At 52.9% G+C, this 8,065-nt stretch overlaps 20 non-coding genes across 20 annotated transcripts; all 20 read right to left on the bottom strand.

Moving 5' to 3' along the window:
- Window positions 1-198: 198 nt before the first annotated feature.
- LOC125290656 lies at window positions 199-382 on the bottom strand. The gene has a single exon (XR_007192848.1). It is a non-coding gene; the product is annotated as a U2 spliceosomal RNA (small nuclear RNA).
- Window positions 383-522: 140 nt separating this feature from the next.
- LOC125290662 lies at window positions 523-636 on the bottom strand. Its single transcript, XR_007192853.1, has one exon. It is a non-coding gene; the product is annotated as a U5 spliceosomal RNA (small nuclear RNA).
- A 370-nt stretch (window positions 637-1,006) lies between these two features.
- LOC125290655 lies at window positions 1,007-1,193 on the bottom strand. The gene has a single exon (XR_007192847.1). It is a non-coding gene; the product is annotated as a U2 spliceosomal RNA (small nuclear RNA).
- A 141-nt stretch (window positions 1,194-1,334) lies between these two features.
- Window positions 1,335-1,451, bottom strand: LOC125290664. The gene has a single exon (XR_007192855.1). It is a non-coding gene; the product is annotated as a U5 spliceosomal RNA (small nuclear RNA).
- Window positions 1,452-1,805: 354 nt separating this feature from the next.
- Window positions 1,806-1,993, bottom strand: LOC125290654. Its single transcript, XR_007192846.1, has one exon. It is a non-coding gene; the product is annotated as a U2 spliceosomal RNA (small nuclear RNA).
- Window positions 1,994-2,135: 142 nt separating this feature from the next.
- Window positions 2,136-2,249, bottom strand: LOC125290661. The gene has a single exon (XR_007192852.1). It is a non-coding gene; the product is annotated as a U5 spliceosomal RNA (small nuclear RNA).
- Window positions 2,250-2,617: 368 nt separating this feature from the next.
- Window positions 2,618-2,805, bottom strand: LOC125290653. The gene has a single exon (XR_007192845.1). It is a non-coding gene; the product is annotated as a U2 spliceosomal RNA (small nuclear RNA).
- Window positions 2,806-2,950: 145 nt separating this feature from the next.
- Window positions 2,951-3,064, bottom strand: LOC125290667. The gene has a single exon (XR_007192858.1). It is a non-coding gene; the product is annotated as a U5 spliceosomal RNA (small nuclear RNA).
- Window positions 3,065-3,437: 373 nt separating this feature from the next.
- Window positions 3,438-3,627, bottom strand: LOC125290652. Its single transcript, XR_007192844.1, has one exon. It is a non-coding gene; the product is annotated as a U2 spliceosomal RNA (small nuclear RNA).
- A 150-nt stretch (window positions 3,628-3,777) lies between these two features.
- On the bottom strand, window positions 3,778-3,891 carry LOC125290659. The gene has a single exon (XR_007192851.1). It is a non-coding gene; the product is annotated as a U5 spliceosomal RNA (small nuclear RNA).
- A 375-nt stretch (window positions 3,892-4,266) lies between these two features.
- Window positions 4,267-4,457, bottom strand: LOC125290671. Its single transcript, XR_007192862.1, has one exon. It is a non-coding gene; the product is annotated as a U2 spliceosomal RNA (small nuclear RNA).
- Window positions 4,458-4,606: 149 nt separating this feature from the next.
- On the bottom strand, window positions 4,607-4,717 carry LOC125290668. The gene has a single exon (XR_007192859.1). It is a non-coding gene; the product is annotated as a U5 spliceosomal RNA (small nuclear RNA).
- Window positions 4,718-5,092: 375 nt separating this feature from the next.
- Window positions 5,093-5,283, bottom strand: LOC125290670. The gene has a single exon (XR_007192861.1). It is a non-coding gene; the product is annotated as a U2 spliceosomal RNA (small nuclear RNA).
- Window positions 5,284-5,432: 149 nt separating this feature from the next.
- Window positions 5,433-5,546, bottom strand: LOC125290658. Its single transcript, XR_007192850.1, has one exon. It is a non-coding gene; the product is annotated as a U5 spliceosomal RNA (small nuclear RNA).
- Window positions 5,547-5,922: 376 nt separating this feature from the next.
- LOC125290669 lies at window positions 5,923-6,113 on the bottom strand. The gene has a single exon (XR_007192860.1). It is a non-coding gene; the product is annotated as a U2 spliceosomal RNA (small nuclear RNA).
- A 146-nt stretch (window positions 6,114-6,259) lies between these two features.
- LOC125290657 lies at window positions 6,260-6,373 on the bottom strand. Its single transcript, XR_007192849.1, has one exon. It is a non-coding gene; the product is annotated as a U5 spliceosomal RNA (small nuclear RNA).
- Window positions 6,374-6,751: 378 nt separating this feature from the next.
- LOC125290651 lies at window positions 6,752-6,942 on the bottom strand. The gene has a single exon (XR_007192843.1). It is a non-coding gene; the product is annotated as a U2 spliceosomal RNA (small nuclear RNA).
- A 150-nt stretch (window positions 6,943-7,092) lies between these two features.
- LOC125290665 lies at window positions 7,093-7,203 on the bottom strand. Its single transcript, XR_007192856.1, has one exon. It is a non-coding gene; the product is annotated as a U5 spliceosomal RNA (small nuclear RNA).
- A 381-nt stretch (window positions 7,204-7,584) lies between these two features.
- On the bottom strand, window positions 7,585-7,775 carry LOC125290663. The gene has a single exon (XR_007192854.1). It is a non-coding gene; the product is annotated as a U2 spliceosomal RNA (small nuclear RNA).
- A 150-nt stretch (window positions 7,776-7,925) lies between these two features.
- LOC125290666 lies at window positions 7,926-8,040 on the bottom strand. Its single transcript, XR_007192857.1, has one exon. It is a non-coding gene; the product is annotated as a U5 spliceosomal RNA (small nuclear RNA).
- Window positions 8,041-8,065: the final 25 nt, after the last annotated feature.

The following is an 8,065-nucleotide window of genomic DNA, read 5'->3' as shown; positions in this document are numbered from 1 at the left end:
AAAAGGGGCGAAAAGGAGGTGGCGCGGTTGGCCAACACACCTGGCAAGGACTCCTGCTGCTGTGTCTGCTCTGCTAAGGAGGATATCACAGTCAGTCAGTCAGTCAGTCAGTCAGTCAGTCAGTCAGTCAGTCAGTCAGTCAGTCAGTCAGTCAGTCAGTCAGTTCCACTGGGTTGGTTCTTTTCTTACACAGTCAAAGGGATGTGCACCGTTCGAGTCGCTGCAATACCGGTCGATCGTGGGAGCGGACGGAGCAAGCCCCTCTTCCGTCTCCCTGTTCCAAAAATCAGATTAATATATGGTCCTCGGGTAGAGGACGTATCAGATATTAAACTGATAAGAACAGATACTACACTTGATCTTAGCCAAAAGGCGGCGATACCCCACAACTGCACGGGTCCGGCGGCCCTCTAGCGACGCCCCCAGCGCTCACATGGTTCTGGGGAGGCGGGCCAGCAAAAGCGACCGCGCCGCCGCCCAAAAACAAAACACCACGACGCTTGACTTTGGACAGGCAGGTGCAGCTCCGCCGAAGCAGAGCTTCCAAAAATACCGTAAACTCGGGGCAGTTCCCCTCCACGGAAATCTTTAGTAAAAGGCGAAAGATTTGTACGAGATGAAGAGAAACCCGAGCGATGGCTGCCACAGGGCACGCCGGACGGAGAGCATGAACGGCGCCGGTCGTGGACATGAGGGTGACTCCAAGGCGTTGCCCAGTGGCAACAAGACGGCAGTTATCAACAGCCCCTTTAAATTTAAAAAAAAAAAAAAAAAAAAAAAAAAAAAAAAAAAAAAGAGTAAAACACAAACACAAAAGGGGCGAAAAGGGAGGTGGCGCGTTGGCCAACACACCTGGCAAGGACTCCTGCTGCTGTGTCTGCTCTGCTAAGGAGGATATCACAGTCAGTCAGTCAGTCAGTCAGTCAGTCAGTCAGTCAGTCAGTCAGTCAGTCAGTCAGTCAGTCAGTCAGTTCCACTGGGTTGGTTCTTTTCTTACACAGTCAAAGGGATGTGCACCGTTCCCGGAGTCGCTGCAATACCGGTCGTCGATCGTGGAAGCGGGAGCAAGCCCCTCTTCCGTCTCCCTGTTCCAAAAATCAGATTAATATATGGTCCTCGGGTAGAGGACGTATCAGATATTAAACTGATAAGAACAGATACTACACTTGATCTTAGCCAAAAGGCGGCGATACCCCACAACTGCATCGGGTCCGGCGGCCCCTCTAGCGACGCCCCCCCACATGGTTCTGGGGGCGGGGGCCAGCAAAAGCGGACCGCCGCCGCCGCCCGAAAAAAAAAAACACCACGGCGCTTGACTTTGGACAGGCAGGTGCAGCTCCGCCCGAAGCAGAGCTTCCAAAAATACCGTAAACTTCGGGGCAGTTCCCCTCCACGGAAATCTTTAGTAAAAGGCGAAAAGATTTGTGCGAGATGAAGAGAAACCCGAGCGATGGCTGCCACAGGGCACGCCGGACGGAGAGCATGAACGGCGCCGGTCGTGGACATGAGGGTGACTCCAAGGCGTTGCCCAGTGGCAACAAGACGGCAGTTATCAACAGCCCCTTTAAATTTAAAAAAAAAAAAAAAAAAAAAAAAAAAAAAAAAAAAAAAAAAACACAAAAGGGGCGAAAAGGGAGGTGGCGCGGTTGGCCAACACACCTGGCAAGGACTCCTGCTGCTGTGTCTGCTCTGCTAAGGAGGATATCACAGTCAGTCAGTCAGTCAGTCAGTCAGTCAGTCAGTCAGTCAGTCAGTCAGTCAGTCAGTCAGTTCCACTGGGTTGGTTCTTTTCTTACACAGTCAAAGGGATGTGCACCGTTCCCGGAGTCGCTGCAATACCGGGTCGATGCGTGGAGCGGACGGAGCAAGCCCCTCTTCCGTCTCCCTGTTCCAAAAATCAGATTAATATATGGTCCTCGGGTAGAGGACGTATCAGATATTAAACTGATAAGAACAGATACTACACTTGATCTTAGCCAAAAGGCGGCGATACCCCACAACTGCCTGCAGGGTCCGGCGGCCCCTCTAGCGGCGCCCCAGCGCTCACATGGTTCTGGGGAGGCGGGCCAGCAAAGCGGACCGCCGCCGCCGCCCAAAAAAAACACCACGGCGCTTGACTTTGGACAGGCAGGTGCAGCTCCGCCGAAGCAGAGCTTCCAAAAATACCGTAAACTCGGGGCAGTTCCCCTCCACGGAAATCTTTAGTAAAAGGCGAAAGATTTGTACGAGATGAAGAGAAACCCGAGCGATGGCTGCCACAGGGCACGCCGGACGGAGAGCATGAACGGCGCCGGGTCGTGGACATGAGGGTGACTCAAAGGCGTTGCCCAGTGGCAACAAGACGGCAGTTATCAACAGCCCCTTTAAATTTAAAAAAAAAAAAAAAAAAAAAAAAAAAAAGTAAAAGGGCGGGAAAACACAAAAGGGGCGAAAAGGGAGGTGGCGGTTGGCCAACACACCTGGCAAGGACTCCTGCTGCTGTGTCTGCTCTGCTAAGGAGGATATCACAGTCAGTCAGTCAGTCAGTCAGTCAGTCAGTCAGTCAGTCAGTCAGTCAGTCAGTCAGTCAGTCAGTCAGTCAGTTCCACTGGGTTGGTTCTTTTCTTACACAGTCAAAGGGATGTGCACCGTTCCCGGAGTCGCTGCAATACCGGGTCGATGCGTGGAGCGGACGGAGCAAGCCCCTCTTCCGTCTCCCTGTTCCAAAAATCAGATTAATATATGGTCCTCGGGTAGAGGACGTATCAGATATTAAACTGATAAGAACAGATACTACACTTGATCTTAGCCAAAAGGCGGCGATACCCCACAACTGCACGGGGGTCCGGCGGCCCCTCTAGCGACGCCCCCCGCGCTCACATGGTTACGGGGGGAGGCGGGGCCAGCAAAAGCGGACCGCCGCCGCCGCAAAACAAAACACCACGACGCTTGACTTTGGACAGGCAGGTGCAGCTCGCCCGAAGCAGAGCTTCCAAAATACCGTAAACTTCGGGGCAGTTCCCCTCCACGGAAATCTTTAGTAAAAGGCGAAAAGATTTGTAATGAGATGAAGAGAAACCCGAGCGATGGCTGCCACAGGGCACGCCGGACGGAGAGCATGAACGGCGCCGGTCGTGGACATGAGGGTGACTCCAAGGCGTTGCCCAGTGGCAACAAGACGGCAGTTATCAACAGCCCCTTTAAATTTAAAAAAAAAAAAAAAAAAAAAAAAAAAAAAAAAAGTAAAAGGGCGGGAAAACACAAAAGGGGCCGAAAAGGGAGGTGGCGCGGTTGGCCAACACACCTGGCAAGGACTCCTGCTGCTGTGTCTGCTCTGCTAAGGAGGATATCACAGTCAGTCAGTCAGTCAGTCAGTCAGTCAGTCAGTCAGTCAGTCAGTCAGTCAGTCAGTCAGTCAGTCAGTTCCACTGGGTTGGTTCTTTTCTTACACAGTCAAAGGGATGTGCACCGTTCCCGGAGTCGCTGCAATACCGGGTCGATGCGTGGAGCGGACGGAGCAAGCCCCTCTTCCGTCTCCCTGTTCCAAAAATCAGATTAATATATGGTCCTCGGGTAGAGGGCGATCAGATATTAAACTGATAAGAACAGATACTACACTTGATCTTAGCCAAAAGGCCGAGAAGCGATACCCCACAACTGCACGGGGTCCGGCGGCCCCTCTAGCGACGCCCCCCGCGCTCACATGGTTACGGGGGGAGGCGGGGCCAGCAAAAGCGGACGCCGCCCCGCCCGCCAAAAACAAAACACCACGACGCTTGACTTTGGACAGGCAGGTGCAGCTCCGCCGAAGCAGAGCTTCCAAAAATACCGTAAACTCGGGGCAGTTCCCCTCCACGGAAATCTTTAGTAAAAGGCGAAAGATTTGTACGAGATGAAGAGAAACCCGAGCGATGGCTGCCACAGGGCACGCCGGACGGAGAGCATGAACGGCGCCGGTCGTGGACATGAGGGTGACTCCAAGGCGTTGCCCAGTGGCAACAAGACGGCAGTTATCAACAGCCCCTTTAAATTTAAAAAAAAAAAAAAAAAAAAAAAAAAAAAAAAGAGTAAAAGGGCGGGAAAACACAAAAGGGGCCGAAAAGGGAGGTGGCGCGGTTGGCCAACACACCTGGCAAGGACTCCTGCTGCTGTGTCTGCTCTGCTAAGGAGGATATCACAGTCAGTCAGTCAGTCAGTCAGTCAGTCAGTCAGTCAGTCAGTCAGTCAGTCAGTCAGTCAGTCAGTCAGTCAGTTCCACTGGGTTGGTTCTTTTCTTACACAGTCAAAGGGATGTGCACCGTTCCCGGAGTCGCTGCAATACCGGGTCGATGCGTGGAGCGGACGGAGCAAGCCCCTCTTCCGTCTCCCTGTTCCAAAAATCAGATTAATATATGGTCCTCGGGTAGAGGACGTATCAGATATTAAACTGATAAGAACAGATACTACACTTGATCTTAGCCAAAAGGCCGAGAAGCGATACCCCACAACTGCACGGGGTCCGGCGGCCCCTCTAGCGACGCCCCCCGCGCTCACATGGTTACGGGGGGAGGCGGGGCCAGCAAAAGCGGACCGCCGCCGCCGCCGCAAAACAAAACACCACGACGCTTGACTTTGGACAGGCAGGTGCAGCTCGCCCGAAGCAGAGCTTCCAAAATACCGAAACTTCGGGGCAGTTCCCTCCACGGAAATCTTTAGTAAAAGGCGAAAGATTTGTAATGAGATGAAGAGAAACCCGAGCGATGGCTGCCACAGGGCACGCCGGACGGAGAGCATGAACGGCGCCGGTCGTGGACATGAGGGTGACTCCAAGGCGTTGCCCAGTGGCAACAAGACGGCAGTTATCAACAGCCCCTTTAAATTTAAAAAAAAAAAAAAAAAAAAAAAAAAAAAAAAAAAGAGTAAAAGGGCGGAAAACACAAAAAGGGGCGAAAAGGGAGGTGGCGCGGTTGGCCAACACACCTGGCAAGGACTCCTGCTGCTGTGTCTGCTCTGCTAAGGAGGATATCACAGTCAGTCAGTCAGTCAGTCAGTCAGTCAGTCAGTCAGTCAGTCAGTCAGTCAGTCAGTCAGTCAGTCAGTTCCACTGGGTTGGTTCTTTTCTTACACAGTCAAAGGGATGTGCACCGTTCCCGGAGTCGCTGCAATACCGGGTCGATGCGTGGAGCGGACGGAGCAAGCCCCTCTTCCGTCTCCCTGTTCCAAAAATCAGATTAATATATGGTCCTCGGGTAGAGGACGTATCAGATATTAAACTGATAAGAACAGATACTACACTTGATCTTAGCCAAAAGGCCGAGAAGCGATACCCCACAACTGCACGGGGTCCGGCGGCCCCTCTAGCGACGCCCCCCGCGCTCACATGGTTACGGGGGGAGGCGGGGCCAGCAAAAGCGGACCGCCGCCGCCGCCGCAAAACAAAACACCACGACGCTTGACTTTGGACAGGCAGGTGCAGCTCCGCCGAAGCAGAGCTTCCAAAAATACCGTAAACTCGGGGCAGTTCCCCTCCACGGAAATCTTTAGTAAAAGGCGAAAGATTTGTACGAGATGAAGAGAAACCCGAGCGATGGCTGCCACAGGGCACGCCGGACGGAGAGCATGAACGGCGCCGGTCGTGGACATGAGGGTGACTCCAAGGCGTTGCCCAGTGGCAACAAGACGGCAGTTATCAACAGCCCCTTTAAATTTTAAAAAAAAAAAAAAAAAAAAAAAAAAAAAAAAAAAAAAAAGGGCGGGAAAACACAAAAGGGGCCGAAAAGGGAGGTGGCGCGGTTGGCCAACACACCTGGCAAGGACTCCTGCTGCTGTGTCTGCTCTGCTAAGGAGGATATCACAGTCAGTCAGTCAGTCAGTCAGTCAGTCAGTCAGTCAGTCAGTCAGTCAGTCAGTCAGTCAGTCAGTCAGTCAGTTCCACTGGGTTGGTTCTTTTCTTACACAGTCAAAGGGATGTGCACCGTTCCCGGAGTCGCTGCAATACCGGGTCGATGCGTGGAGCGGACGGAGCAAGCCCCTCTTCCGTCTCCCTGTTCCAAAAATCAGATTAATATATGGTCCTCGGGTAGAGGACGTATCAGATATTAAACTGATAAGAACAGATACTACACTTGATCTTAGCCAAAAGGCCGAGAAGCGATACCCCACAACTGCATCGGGTCCGGCGGCCCCTCTAGCGACGCCCCCCGCGCTCACATGGTTACGGGGGGAGGCGGGGCCAGCAAAAGCGGACCGCCGCCGCCGCAAAACAAAACACCACGACGCTTGACTTTGGACAGGCAGGTGCAGCTCCGCCGAAGCAGAGCTTCCAAAAATACCGTAAACTCGGGGCAGTTCCCCTCCACGGAAATCTTTAGTAAAAGGCGAAAGATTTGTACGAGATGAAGAGAAACCCGAGCGATGGCTGCCACAGGGCACGCCGGACGGAGAGCATGAACGGCGCCGGTCGTGGACATGAGGGTGACTCCAAGGCGTTGCCCAGTGGCAACAAGACGGCAGTTATCAACAGCCCCTTTAAATTTAAAAAAAAAAAAAAAAAAAAAAAAAAAAAAAAAAAAAAGTAAAAGGGGGGGAAAACACAAAAGGGGCCGAAAAGGGAGGTGGCGCGGTTGGCCAACACACCTGGCAAGGACTCCTGCTGCTGTGTCTGCTCTGCTAAGGAGGATATCACAGTCAGTCAGTCAGTCAGTCAGTCAGTCAGTCAGTCAGTCAGTCAGTCAGTCAGTCAGTCAGTCAGTCAGTCAGTTCCACTGGGTTGGTTCTTTTCTTACACAGTCAAAGGATGTGCACCGTTCCCGGAGTCGCTGCAATACCGGGTCGATGCGTGGAGCGGACGGAGCAAGCCCCTCTTCCGTCTCCCTGTTCCAAAAATCAGATTAATATATGGTCCTCGGGTAGAGGACGTATCAGATATTAAACTGATAAGAACAGATACTACACTTGATCTTAGCCAAAAGGCCGAGAAGCGATACCCCACAACTGCATCGGGTCCGGCGGCCCCTCTAGCGACGCCCCAGCGCTCACATGGTTACGGGGGAGGCGGGGGCCAGCAAAAGCGGACGCCGCCCGCCGCCCGCCAAAACAAAACACCACGACGCTTGACTTTGGACAGGCAGGTGCAGCTCGCCCGAAGCAGAGCTTCCAAAATACCGTAAACTTCGGGCAGTTCCCCTCCACGGAAATCTTTAGTAAAAGGCGAAAGATTTGTACGAGATGAAGAGAAACCCGAGCGATGGCTGCCACAGGGCACGCCGGACGGAGAGCATGAACGGCGCCGGTCGTGGACATGAGGGTGACTCCAAGGCGTTGCCCAGTGGCAACAAGACGGCAGTTATCAACAGCCCCTTTAAATTTAAAAAAAAAAAAAAAAAAAAAAAAAAAAAAAAAAAAAAAAGAGTAAAAGGGCGGGAAAACACAAAAGGGGCCGAAAAGGGAGGTGGCGCGGTTGGCCAACACACCTGGCAAGGACTCCTGCTGCTGTGTCTGCTCTGCTAAGGAGGATATCACAGTCAGTCAGTCAGTCAGTCAGTCAGTCAGTCAGTCAGTCAGTCAGTCAGTCAGTCAGTCAGTCAGTCAGTTCCACTGGGTTGGTTCTTTTCTTACACAGTCAAAGGGATGTGCACCGTTCCCGGAGTCGCTGCAATACCGGGTCGATGCGTGGAGCGGACGGAGCAAGCCCCTCTTCCGTCTCCCTGTTCCAAAAATCAGATTAATATATGGTCCTCGGGTAGAGGACGTATCAGATATTAAACTGATAAGAACAGATACTACACTTGATCTTAGCCAAAAGGCCGAGAAGCGATACCCCACAACTGCACGGGGTCCGGCGGCCCCTCTAGCGACGCCCCCCGCGCTCACATGGTTACGGGGGGAGGCGGGGCCAGCAAAAGCGACCGCCGCCCGCCGCAAGAAAACAAAAACACCACGACGCTTGACTTTGGACAGGCAGGTGCAGCTCGCCCGAAGCAGAGCTTCCAAAAATACCGTAACTTCGGGGCAGTTCCCCTCCACGGAAATCTTTAGTAAAAGGCGAAAGATTTGTAATGAGATGAAGAGAAACCCGGCGATGGCTGCCACAGGGCACGCGACGGAG

Source organism: Alosa alosa, unplaced genomic scaffold (assembly GCF_017589495.1).
Source record: "Alosa alosa isolate M-15738 ecotype Scorff River unplaced genomic scaffold, AALO_Geno_1.1 AALO_1.0_unplaced_752, whole genome shotgun sequence".
Taxonomy (NCBI): domain Eukaryota; kingdom Metazoa; phylum Chordata; class Actinopteri; order Clupeiformes; family Clupeidae; genus Alosa; species Alosa alosa.
The sequence above is the reverse complement of the archived record's forward strand: the minus strand, read 5'-3'. Positions and strand labels throughout refer to the sequence as shown.